General features: G+C 45.2%; 1 protein-coding gene across 1 annotated transcript in view; it reads left to right on the top strand.

Moving 5' to 3' along the window:
- Positions 1–3310: 3310 nt before the first annotated feature.
- APBB1IP (amyloid beta precursor protein binding family B member 1 interacting protein) overlaps positions 3311–12708 on the top strand; it is a 100184-nt gene continuing 90786 nt past the window's right edge. The window contains exons 1-2 of the mRNA XM_067701768.1: positions 3311–3490; positions 3666–3855. The gene's annotated coding sequence lies outside the window, so the exon portion shown is untranslated. The remainder of the gene's footprint in view (positions 3491–3665; positions 3856–12708) is intronic.

Genomic DNA, 12708 nt, shown 5'->3' with positions numbered 1-12708 from the left:
TTTATTACCAATTTATATTTTATAAAGTAAAGCACAGGAGCTTTACCAGGACAGAAAAATGAGAAGCAGAGGTACCGAAGATGGCATCTTGAGTATCTCCAGCTGTGAACAAGCCAAAACCTAGAGGTTCACACAGCTATTTATCATAATCTCTCAGGGATCTGTGGGTTGATTGGACTCAGCTGGGTGGTTCTTCCCCCTGGTCTCTCATGCAGCTGCATTTAGATAAGAGTTGGGGCGGGAGTCCCGGACAGGGGATGGGTGCCCAAGACGGCGCCTTCACCTCACATCTGATGCTTCAATGTTGCCCCATGTGGCCTCTCTCACCTCAGGGCGGAAAGAGCCAGTTAAGTGCAAAGTCCACCACCATTTCTGCTGCCTTCTTTTGGTCAAAGCAGTCACAGAGCCTGCTTGGATTCAAGGGGGATGGAAAGAAACAGATTCCAGCTCTTGATGGGGAAGGGAGAGATGGTCCTGGCCATCTTTGGAAAATACAGTCTGCTGCAGACAGCATAAAAGTTAGATATTTATATCAGAAACAAACATTCCTTACTATTAAGAGCAAGCCGAATAAAATAAATGGGCAAAACTTTACAAAGTGCTCAACCAAAGGAAAAAAAATCCCTCTCCACTCCCAAAAAAAAAGTAGCAGGATTCTTACTTCACGTCAACCCAGGTCCCTGCAAAAAGGTGAAAGCGCTCTTTAGCCTGGAGGAAATGGGCAAAAATACATGTTGGACTTGGTAGACATGCCAAAAGAGTGAGGCTGTAAGAAACACAGTAAAAATCCAGTTCAATTAAGTAAACTGAGTTCCCCTGCATTCTCTAGCCACTAGCCACCCTCTGCAGAGATATTCCAGAGAGTCCCCCAAAGAGGGTGCCACCTGGAGAATTTTCTCCCACATCATCATTCCAGGATATTCGGTTCTTCCTTGCCTGTGATTCAATCAGCCATCTCCCAAACTCGTTCACTGCCACTCCTGTGTCTTGAAGCTCTTTCTGGAGCGTTCCTCTACCTGGGGCTTTAACTTTGCCCTTGCAGACTTTCCACTACAACTTTCTTAAGGGAAAGTAGTTTATTCTCTCACACTCCGTGCACCTTAAGTTCAGAAGGTGGGTTTGCTGTTCCCTGTGCTCCCCATTGCTACCTGCAGACATTTTAGTGGCTCGGCTTTTTTTTCAAAACAAAACAAAGACCAAACACATTTTTCTCGAGGCTCACGCCATTTGAGTAAACTATTCTGTTCACCTCTTCAGACTGTCATCTTCCCAAATCCCAGCCACTCCTGCTCTCTCACTTCAAATCCCTGACACCTGACTCCCAATCTTCCTTTAAGATGGGCTTAAATCTTATCATTCTGTTTGCCTGGAAGAGTCATGCATTACACCTGTTTCCTGATTTCTCATCCAGTTAGCACTTTGGTACCCTCAAAAGTGTCCCAGCCTCAACAATTTTATGTGGCCACCCTAATCCTGGGTGACTTAACAGTTAGCTACCCTTTGGCCTCATTTCCTTGATCAACTCAGACACCCGGGCCCTTGGTCACACCCTGGACATTGTCAACTAATCTCACTGCCTCCAGGAGCAAAATTCAATCTGCTTACCTTCTGACCACAATGACCCATCCTTCCAGCTGGCTTGTTTTTGGCCACTCCCATTACAACTAAACTTTCTCCAAACCCAGGTAACCTAGCCCTGCAGGAGAGCCACACGACTAAGCAGACTGCTTCCACCACCATCACCAATTTCAGGCTTTCAGGTTGCCTGGAAATCCCATTATATTTTTCTGAGCAACACACTCTCGGATTCTCTGCAATGACCTCGTTAAACTTTCTTGGGACTTCCCTGGTGGTCCAGTGGTTAAGCCTCCGCATTCCCAATGCAGGGGGCCCGGGTTCCATCCCTGGTCAGGGAATTAGATCTCACATGCCGCAACTAAGAGTCCACATGCCACAACTAAAGATCCTGTATGCCACTAAGAACCAGCGCTGCCAAATAAGGAAATAAACATTAACAAAAAAACAACTTTCTCCAGCTCCCTAAATCTGTGACCCGCTAACCTCCTATCTCACCCCCAGCTGATGACCCTGCTTCTTTTCTTACTTTACAAAGAAAATAGAGGCTTGAGATATTATTTTACACAATCTCATTGCTTTTAGGATGAAAAAACAATCCTGGACGTGGTCCACGTGGTCCTATACAGTTTGTCCCTACTGACCTTTCTCCATCTAGCCGTGCCTCACACCAGAGCTCCCAGGACACCAGTCCCACTGGTTTGCATTCGATTTCTAATCCCTTCTGCCACTCTCCCACTCCCACCCCAGCCCATCAGCAAATGTTGTTGGTTCTGGTTTCATAATGTGTCTTGGATCCAAACTCTTCTCACCATCCCCGCAGTAGAATCCTCACCAAAGCTACCATCACCTTTCATCTGGACTGTTACCACAGCCTCCTGAGTGCTCTCTTACTGCTTTTCCTCTTGCCCCGTCCGACTGATTTTCCAATCACAAGCCAGTAGGATGGCACACAGAAGAAATCAAATCACTTGCTAAACGCCTTCCCATAGCTCCCCGTTGCAATTAGAATAAAACCCAAAGTCCTCAAGGCTGAGCCCCAGGCCCTGCTTGGTCTGGCGCCTGCCTACCTCTTGGTCCCCATCCTCTACCACTGTCCTACTCTTTCATCACCCCCTTCCCCACATATAAGTCCTTGACAACCCAGCTGTAGAGAGGAAGGACAGGTGAATTCAACCACATTTCCAAATCTAACTGACTTTAACTGCTATGTTTTCAGATCTCACCCACTTTCTCTCTGGACACGCCACTTTCAAAAGTCACGGCGTTATTTCCACTTAGTCCTTTGCGATGACAAATTGTGTGGCCAAGAGTGGCCTGGTGCGTACGCATTATTTCATTTGCATCACTATATCTCTGTAATACATTCTTAGAAGTGTGATCGCTGGGTCAAAGGGTCACTGCAGATGTAGATTAAGTCGCTGTTGCCCAATCCCTGTCTACAGGATTCAGACCATTTTGGACTTCCACCAGCGTTATGGGAGAAGCCACAGCCTCGCCGGCCAACTGAGTGCCGCTAAGCTTTGGGGGGCGGTTGCCAACCGGAGAGCTGAGAAACCGCCGCGGCGAAGCGCGCCCTTCCCCGCCCCGGCTCCAGCGGAGACCGCCTCACCCCGGTCCCGCGCCTCCCCTGCGGCCAGGCGCGGGGGGTGGGGGTGGGGGAAACCGCTTCTCTCCGGCTCCCGCGTGCGCTGCGGGCGGGCTGCGCGCGGCAGGGAAGCCGGGCCTTGCACATCTGGCCCGAAAGAGGAAGCTCAGAAAGGGCTGAAGTCAACACTTCGGAAGACCGTTGCAAAAGAAATCGGCTTCTTGGGCCTTTGTGGAACCGCCATCCGGCCCCCAATCCCTTAGCCACTGATATATCGAGGCGACAACCCAGGGGGTCGCTCCCGAGAGAGGAGGGCCCGCGGCGCAGGTAGGGGAGGGCTGAGAGGAAGGCGCAACTTTCCCCAGAATTAAAACCAAGTTGTTTTCTTCGGGGGTGGGGCAGGGGGAGGGGTAAGACGAAATGAGGCACAAACCCGTGGAGTCGAAAAAAGCAGCCCCCGAGCTTTAGGCGTCTTTATCCACATCTGTGGGTGTGTCTCCAGACAGGCGCCCTCCTCGCACCTCGATGCGAAGCCGCGCGCCGAGCGCTCCACGTCTGCGCGCTGCGTGGGAAGGGGCGGGCTGACACCACTTCCTCCAGAGGCTGCCGACCTGAACCGGAGCGCAGCACAGAGCGCCGCGTCGCCCTCCCGGCCCAGCCCCGCGCGCTCGAGGCCCCACGCAGCCGTCGAGGTAAGCGGCGCCGCCGGCCCGCCCAGGGGCCCTGGGAGCTGCACCGGGACCCGCCGGGCGGTCACCCGACCAGGAGTCTGGCCTGTAGGGTCCGAGGCCCGACCCAGCTCGCGGCGCCGGCCGGGTGAACGCGCGGCCCCCGCTGGGCCCTCCAGGGCAGCGGGTCCCCGGAGTCCCCTCCGCCGACCCCTGCACTTGACCCAGCTCCGCGGGGGGTTGGGGCTGGGGCTTGTCTTCCCCGCGTTCGGATTTGTCATATTTGACTGATTTCCTGCCCAGAAAATTGCTCCAAGGTCAGACGGGGAACCGGTACACCCTCGCCTGTCCAGCGGGTCCGGGAGCCCCGGGCTGACCGACGCTGAAGGAATCCCGGGGGGTATCTCACGGGGGGGCGCATTTCAGGGGGTATTTCAGGGCGCTATGCATTGAGTGCAAGTAGTGTGAGAATTTGAGTGACGATCGCAGTCTGATGCGTCTTAGAGTGTTTCCTCTTTGAAAACTTTCAGACGGCTGTTTCTTCTTTTTAAAAAAAACTTTTCCTCCGAATTATTGTCCTTTTCGTTTTAAAATAAGGTAGAGGAAGGATGTGGACACCGGGCAGAAGCTTTGTAATTTGGCTCGTAATGAGTATCCAGAGCATCCTTTTAGAGCACGAAGCAAACTAACCAGGAGATCGTTATACCCAGGAGGACCTCGGGGCAGGGGTCCCCCTGAAGACCTTGCCCAGTGCACCTCTTATTTTCCTTCTGGGAAGGCATTTCTTATCGTTCAGACCATTGTGGAACGCTAAACGTGTTTTTTCCTAGTTGCACTCATGGCAAAGCGGTTCAAAAATAACTTTTAATGTGATCGTTATAGAAAGAAATGGAGTATCGGAGGAAGTAACATAAAGAAAAAGCTCATGAGTTTATTACTCCTCAGGTATAATGTGATTTAAATAAAGGCCAAGGTACCAGCTACTACTAATTTTAAAGTCTAGGGCCTCTGAATGGGTGTTTGGGAGCCTTTGTCCCTTTGAATAAACCTCCAGTGGCAGTTTTCCCTCTGGCCTCACTGAAATACTGGGACGGCACATGGGCGGTCTTACAGGAACGCGGGCTAGCAAAATTAACAGAGGATCTGCTACGAAACTTCTGTAATGTCTTCCGGGTGGTATTTCCTGTCTGCTCAATGTGTTGTGAAAGGTCTAAGAAATTTAATATCATCTTCAGACTTTTAGCATTTAGTAATGTTCACATTATTACTAATATCTGTGTCTTTTCTGGGTATTTGGAAGACTTGGGTTCTGTTCCATATCTGCCTTTAACTAGAAAAGAGTGACGTTGATTAAGTTGCTTTGATCTCTCTAGACCTGAGATAACTTACCCATAATGATTATTGGCCTACCAAATGTCTGTCATGAAAATAACAATTGAGGAATTGCCATAATTCTTTGAATTTGTCCTATCTGGAATGCTGACAGAGTTAGAATTGCTGATCACTAACAAGAAAGAATGGAGAAAATAATGATAACAGGTGTTGTTAGATTCTGAAATATTTCGAGGCCTTTGTTCCTTAGAAGTTCCTCTAAAAACAGTCAATTTTTGGCCTATAGGTAAGACGGCAAATTTCCATTCTTTTGAAAAACTTCAGTAGGGAGTTGATATGCCCAAGCTTGGGCAGGTCCATATTAGATTTCAAAATTCTTCACGTGTTACTTCTCAAGAAATATAACTTTGTAGTATGGATTACTTTATGACTTAGTTACTTTAAATCTTAAGCGCAATACTTACTGGGTTATGTAGTGTCCATTAAATCTTTTGTATTTTCATGTCCTGAGAATGTATACCAATCACCCACTATTTTTTTGCCTTTTTTCAATAACAAATTAAAAGTTCTAGATATTTTCATATTACTGTTAGAATGAACTACCTATAGAATTCATTACCATGAGTGTCTGCATTTGATATGCCACTTTGAATTTCTTCAAACCATCCCACTTTCAAAAAGCGTGACTATTTTCACTTACTTCGAATCCTCTTCAATTCTATTTTAGTTATTTTTATACCCCATACCTTTCCGTGAGTGCAGAATCTTATAATAAATTAAGTTTGTGTTTCATAGTCTGTCACACCAAGATATTTACAATTGCACCGCATCGCCATCCCCTAGCCAAGTTCCTGGCACCATAGTTGGGACTCAAATAACATTTACTAAACGTGCAGATATATGAGTTCCACTTCTGGATTGTACCGTCAATATGTCATAAGACCCTGAGACCCAGCAGGCCCAACGCTTAGGCACGGGCCACACCCTTAGGCTTACCAACCCTTAGGCTTGTGCGGGCAGAAATGTAGCACCACTCCAAGGCACCACGCCTTCTCAGCACATACTCTAGAGCCTGAATTCATGACTCCATTTCCAGACATTTCCTGAACATCATCTATGCTCTTGAATCACTAAGAATCATATTATAAGAGCTATTGTCTTTCTTCTCTGTCAATTCAGTTTCCTCTTTATCACCAAATGGTAGTAGTAAATAATAATTATATTTATTCAGCTTATATTTTGTACCACACCCTGTGTAACTAATTTAGACGTGTTGTTTCGTTAAGCCTCACATCCTGGGCTTATACTATTATCAGCTTTTATGGTTGAGGAAATGATAGCACAGAGAGGTTAAGAAGCTTACCTAAGGAGTGAGAAGCAGAGCTGACCTTTGAACTGAGCCAGTATGACACCAGCACTTGAAGTGCTGTACCAAGGACAAGGGCCTAAACGGTGAAAAAACAATGAGGCCTTTTCTCAGTGAAGTTCTGGTTTAATAGGGGAGATATAAATGGGCAGTTACAGTTCCACACGTGACCAAGATCGTGTGCTGTGGGAGCACCCATCAGATTCCTACACCACCCTGGGGTCAGGGAAGATGAAATGAAGGTAGGCAAGCAAAGAACGTGCCTTGTTAATAGTGGGAAGACAAGCTATAATCACTTGTGAAGTTATTATCTTTATATATGTCTTTTGAAAAAATAATCTGCTTTAGCAGCAATCGTGATTTCATTTTTATCTTCATTATATTCCAGTCCCTCTTGATAGCTGGCTACGTTGATTAAATCAATGACGTAGTGAGTAGCTTTTTTTCTATTTCTGCTGGGGATCCTTCTGGTTTGATCTCATATCACAGACTCATCAGTGAGATGACTGTGGGCTGGGGGAGGGGATAAATGCTAAATCACACAGCAGCTGTGATTTACCTCACAGACTGGCTGGAAGATTTACATCCATAGATAACTATCATATCAAACTGGAGGGAAAATAAAGAGTGGTAGGAGAACAAGCAAACACTAGATTTTATTAATTATTTCATACATACAAGAGAAGGTGTAAGATATATACGTAAATTACAGCAAATAATCATAAAGCCAACATCTGGATACCTATCACCCAGCTTAAGAAGTAAGATATTATCAATACGTCTTCTGACTTCCAATAGAATTACCCTTTTTTCTTGATAGAGGTAATCATTATGCTGAATGTGCTGATTTTTTAAAAAGCATTTAGAAAGCACGTACATGCATTTGCAGAAGTGTCAAACTGAGAATTAGAGTATATCAGCACTTGGGAAACAAATTAGAATCTCCACTGACTTGAAGCATGGTCATAAATAGGGTGTCCTATTAAGTAAAGACAACTTAACTTAAATAGCATTAAAACATAGTGGATTACAAATGGTTAAGAGTAAGTACCGTGGAAGGAGTGGTATCTTAGTCATTAATGAAGTGACCAAGATTCATCAGGGGATAACTATAACTTTTAAGTGTAATAAAGCATATGTAACTTGGGAACTGCTAATTTCCATATTACTTAGATTTCTACTTTAAATACAATTCAGTCATTCAAAAAAAAAATATTTACCAAGCACTCTTCTAGGTGAACAGAAGAGGCAAAGGTCTCTGCATTTGTGGAGTTTCTATTCCAATGGGGAGATGTAGACAATCATCAGTAAGCATAATAAATAAGTAAATAATATAGGTATTAGTGAGTGAAAAGTCCTATTAAAAAGGGCAAAGTTGAACTTAGTAAAATTGCAGTATTAAATAAGGTGGTCGGGCTTGGCCTCATTGAGAAGGTAAGATCTGAGCAGAGGTTTGCAGGAGTTAACTATCTGAGGGAGCAGTGTTCCAGGCAGAGGGAACGGCCAGTGCCAAGGCTGTAAGGAAGGGGTCAGCCTGGTGTGTTTGAGGAACAAGACGCCCATGTGGCCTAGAGGTAAGTGAGCAGGGAGAGAGTAATAGGAGATGTAGTTGGAGATGGAAGAGTGGGGGTGAAGGGTCTTGTAAGCCATCGTGAAAACGTGGGCTCTTACACTGAGTTAAATTGAGGGGCCATTACAGGATTCTGAGAAGAGGAGTAATGTGATCTGACTTACATGTGAAAGGCCCACTCTGATTGCTTGAGAAAAGGCTGGACAGAGTAAGGAGCCTATTAGGAAGCTCTGGGAATCGGCATATATTTTAAGGGTAGAGCCAATAGGGTTTCCTGGCAAAGTGGATATGGGCTGTGAGAGAAAGAGGAACCAAAGATGACTCCAACGTTTTTGACGCAAACAATAGGAAGGATGGAATATCATCAACCAACACGGAGAGGTTAGAGGGGAGACCATCGGAAGTTGAGTTTTGGACGTGGATATGAAGTGTCAACTGGTAATGACTATGTGCTTATTATATAAAAGACTACAGTCATTCAGCCTAAGTAACTACCTGGAAAGATACAGTTATTAATTCTCATTGTACAAATTAGAAATGACAATTTAGAGAGTTTTAAGAATTTTACCTGAGATTACAGTTTAAGAAATAGGACATAAAACCAGATCTTTGGGATCCCAATGCTTTAACTCTTCTTTCAAAACTTGCTGAAAGTGGGACTTCCCCGGCAGTCCAGTAGTTAAGACTGTGCCTTCCAGTGCAGAGGGTGTGGGTTTGATCCCTGGTCGGGGGGAATCCCTGGTCAGGAACTAAGATCCCACATGCCGTGGGGTGTGGCCAAAAGCTAAAACAAACAAACAAACTTGCTGAAAGGATTGACCAGCAATCTTTTTTTTTTTAATTTATTTATTTTATTCTTGGCTGCGTTGGGTCTTCGCTGCTGCGCACAGGCTTTCTCTAGTTGTGGCAAGCGGGGGCTACTCTTCATTGTGGTGCGTGGGCTTCTCATTGCAGTGGCTTCTCTTGTTCCAGAGCATGGGCTCTAGACTCACAGCCTTTAGTAGTTGTGGCGCACGGGCTCAGTAGTTGTGGCTCACGGGCTCTAGAGCGCAGGCTCCGTAGTTGTGGTGCACGGGCTTAGTTGCTCCACAGCATGTGGGATCTTCCCGGACCAGGGCTTGAACCCATGTCCCCTGCATTGGCAGGCGGATTCTTAACCACTGCGCCACCAGGGAAGCCCTGAGCAGCAATCTTTATCAAATAAATAAAATAAGAGTAGAGTCAGCTAATCAGTAATATTTCATGCCCATGAGACTCAAGACAGTGAATATTCTTTCTAATAAATGGGAGAGGGAGAGATGAATACTAAAAAGCCCCATATTTATACATAAATTCATAACCAGTTACGTGCATTATGCAATACCAGGTTTCTATGATTGTGAGTTTAACAGCAGGATTCTGAGGGAGGGAAGACAATGGCCTTTTCCACAAAGGAGCTTTTCGTGCCCTGAGGCTAAGATATTTATATTTTCAAAATCTAAGACCAGATTCGGAAGAGAAGGAAGCTTCCTTGTTGCACAGCTGGATTCAAATGGACACAAGCGTTAGAGCAGGTCTAAAGGGTCACTAGTAGCTCTTGAAGAATGATAGATGATGCTGTTATGACATTTGGAAAGCTGAAAGTGAATTTTAGGAAGTAGCTACTGAGATGGAGGTAACTGACATTTTATTTGTTTTGGTTATAATAGGTGTCAGGGCAGTGTCATTATGAAATAGTAGCGCTTAGTAGAATGCTACTTATATCATTGTCTACACCATAGTCCATGAAATAGACTGTTAAAAAGAAAAGAACGAACAAATTAGTTACGTGGCAGAAAAAATACCACAAAATCTTTTTCAGGTGATTTACAGAATGATCTCAATTCAGTGACATTAAATGAATTTGTCTAAGGCTGCTGTGTTTATAGTATTAATGAACTTTTTCATCTCTGCTGCTGACATAAAACTCACAGCTGGGTCAGTGAACTGATGAGGTTTGGGATGTAGCATTTGTCTATTTGTTTTGTTTTGTTTTGTTTTGTTTTTGCGGTACGCGGGCCTCTCACTGTTGTGGCCCCTCCCGTTGTGTAGCACAGGCTCCGGACGCACAGGCTCCGTGGCCATGGCTCGCGGGCCCAGCCGCTCCGCGGCATGTGGGATCTTCCCGGACCGGGGCACGAACCCATGTCCCCTGCATCAGCAAGCGGACTCTCAACCACTGCACCACCAGGGAAGCCCTGTTTTGTTTTTTTAAGGGGAATGACTTCCTTCTAGTTAAATTCCGTAAATGATATAACTTAGCAAATCAAGACTATTTCTTAGCAATTCAAGACTGTTGACTAACGCGGTGCATTAAATTTCCCCCATTGTACGCGGCAAACAGAGATGAAGTGGCTTGGGCCAGGAACGTGGGTCAATGCAGCGTGATGCTGTGAGCAGATCTCTTAAGACCAGTGTAGAAGAGAAAAGCTGAAACGCCCAGGGAGCTCACTGCACTGACCCTCAGAGCGGAGGAGCATCCTCGAGACTCACAGAGGGGGCTTCTGTGCTTACACAAACACTTGAGTTGAAGGAAACTCTGCTCAACGTGCTGTCATTGGAACTTTTTTTCAGTTTCATCACATACCTGTTGAGGGCCAACCACATGCCAGAGTAGAAGGTGTAAAACAGAATAAGATATGGTGCTGAACCTCAAGAAGCTTCTGGTCCAGTGGGAGACACAGGCCTGCAAATAAACACATTCCAGGGTGTGATGTGCATAAGATGGTGACGGGAGTGATTCTAGAGAAGACATTGTAGAGGGGTGACCAAGAGGCACTTTCAAGGCTAAAGTTATTTCCAGGAGGCCCAGTGGAGTTTCCTCCAGGCACCACGTGTATGAAATTGTTCAGCAGGGCTGGAGCATACAGTACAGTGGGAAAGGAAATGGGGAGATTCTGATTTAACTCTTAGTGAGTAATATTCAGATTACATTCATATGGTGCAGTCACCACAACCTACCATCTTCGAGTCAAACGTTTAGGCACTTGTAATAACGGAACTGTTCTACTTTAGACCTACCCTGTCCGGTCCAAACAGAATGCAAGCCACGTTGGTAACTTTATTTTTTTAAATTTTACTTATTTTTTGGCCGTGCTGCACGGCATGCAGAATCTTAGTTCCCCAACCAGGGATCAAATGCACGCCCCCTGCAGTGGAAGCATGGAGTCTTAACCATTGGACCACCTGGGAAGTCCCCACATAGATAACTTTACATTTTCAGGAAACCACACTAGGAACAGTAAAAGAGAAACGAGGGATGTTAATTTTAGTAATCTGTTTTATTTAATATATTTATCCAAAATGACTATTTAATATTAATTATACTAAATGGCATTAAAGTCGTATTAAAATGGTGGATGAACTCTTTTACTCTTTCTTTTTTCATCCTAAGTTTTCCAAAGCCAGCATATTTTACACTTACGGTACATCTCATTTCGGACTAGCCACAATTCAAGGGCTCAACGGCCACCTGTGGCTAGTGGCTACTGAATTGGACAGTGCAGCTCTAGGTAATTGCATAAACACTGTATCCTAACTCCGTGTTAACCCTTCAGCTGCATGGAGGATATTAGGTGTACTATGAAGTAAGCTAAAGGAAAAAAGACAGGAAAAGCATTTTCTCTTACTCTGGGGTCTCTCCCTGGAACCAGGTTCTAATGCATAATTAAACCTATACCCAGAATGCTTTGTGAGCCCTCTAGCAACAAAAACAAACAGCATCAAATTGCCATTGCTTACTTTTCTTTTTATTCTTTCTCTTCCCTCTGCTGCCCCCCCACCCACACTGTCCTTATTTTTTGGATTCTTCCTAAAAGTAACAGGAGCTGAAAAAGAGTGGAAGTAAAAGGTAGAGCAGGATGCCCTAAACCCACATCCGGCAAAATGTGATCGGTTGCCCTAGGCAACGGTGGTTGTCAACTCTTTTTTTTTTCTCTTTAGCTTCCACCTGCTAGCTCACGGGCATAACGTACCCTCATCAACAGCAGCTCTCTTTGTGGGGGCCCTCAACTCCAGAAGTACACCTCCCTTTCAGGGCAGGAGGTAATGATAAGATTTGGATTGTGGAGTTGGAGGTGTCATGGGTACAGTTTGAAAAAGTCTCAGGGAGGTTCTGATACAGTTCCTGTCTTGTTCAGAATGGTTAAGAAGCTCTGTCCTAGGGACTTCCCTGGCTGTCCAGTGGTTAAGACTCTGCGCTTCCACTGCAGGGGGCACGGGTTCGATCACTGGTTGGGGAACTAAGATCCCAAATGTCACATGGCACGGCCAAAAAAATGAAAACCTCTGTCCTAGAAACACTACTTACAGATGTCCTTCCCAGTAGCTTAGTCTTTTAAAAATGTCCCTGGCCTATGGAAAAATGGCAGTCCAGGTACACAGAAATGCAACAGGCAGAAGTAACCATCAGTTAGTACTTGGGACTTGGGAACATGTATGTGGTGTGTGAATAAGTGACTGACATTTATTTCCACTGGTGGTTTTAGAGGGAGATATAGTAACAAAAATGATTATGATAATGGTGATAATAATAATAGCTATATTAGTATCACTAATATCACTTTATATGCATCAGATGCTATGCTATGCC

This window comes from Pseudorca crassidens, chromosome 1 (genome assembly GCF_039906515.1).
Source record: "Pseudorca crassidens isolate mPseCra1 chromosome 1, mPseCra1.hap1, whole genome shotgun sequence".
NCBI classification, from domain to species: domain Eukaryota; kingdom Metazoa; phylum Chordata; class Mammalia; order Artiodactyla; family Delphinidae; genus Pseudorca; species Pseudorca crassidens.
The sequence above is the reverse complement of the archived record's forward strand: the minus strand, read 5'-3'. Positions and strand labels throughout refer to the sequence as shown.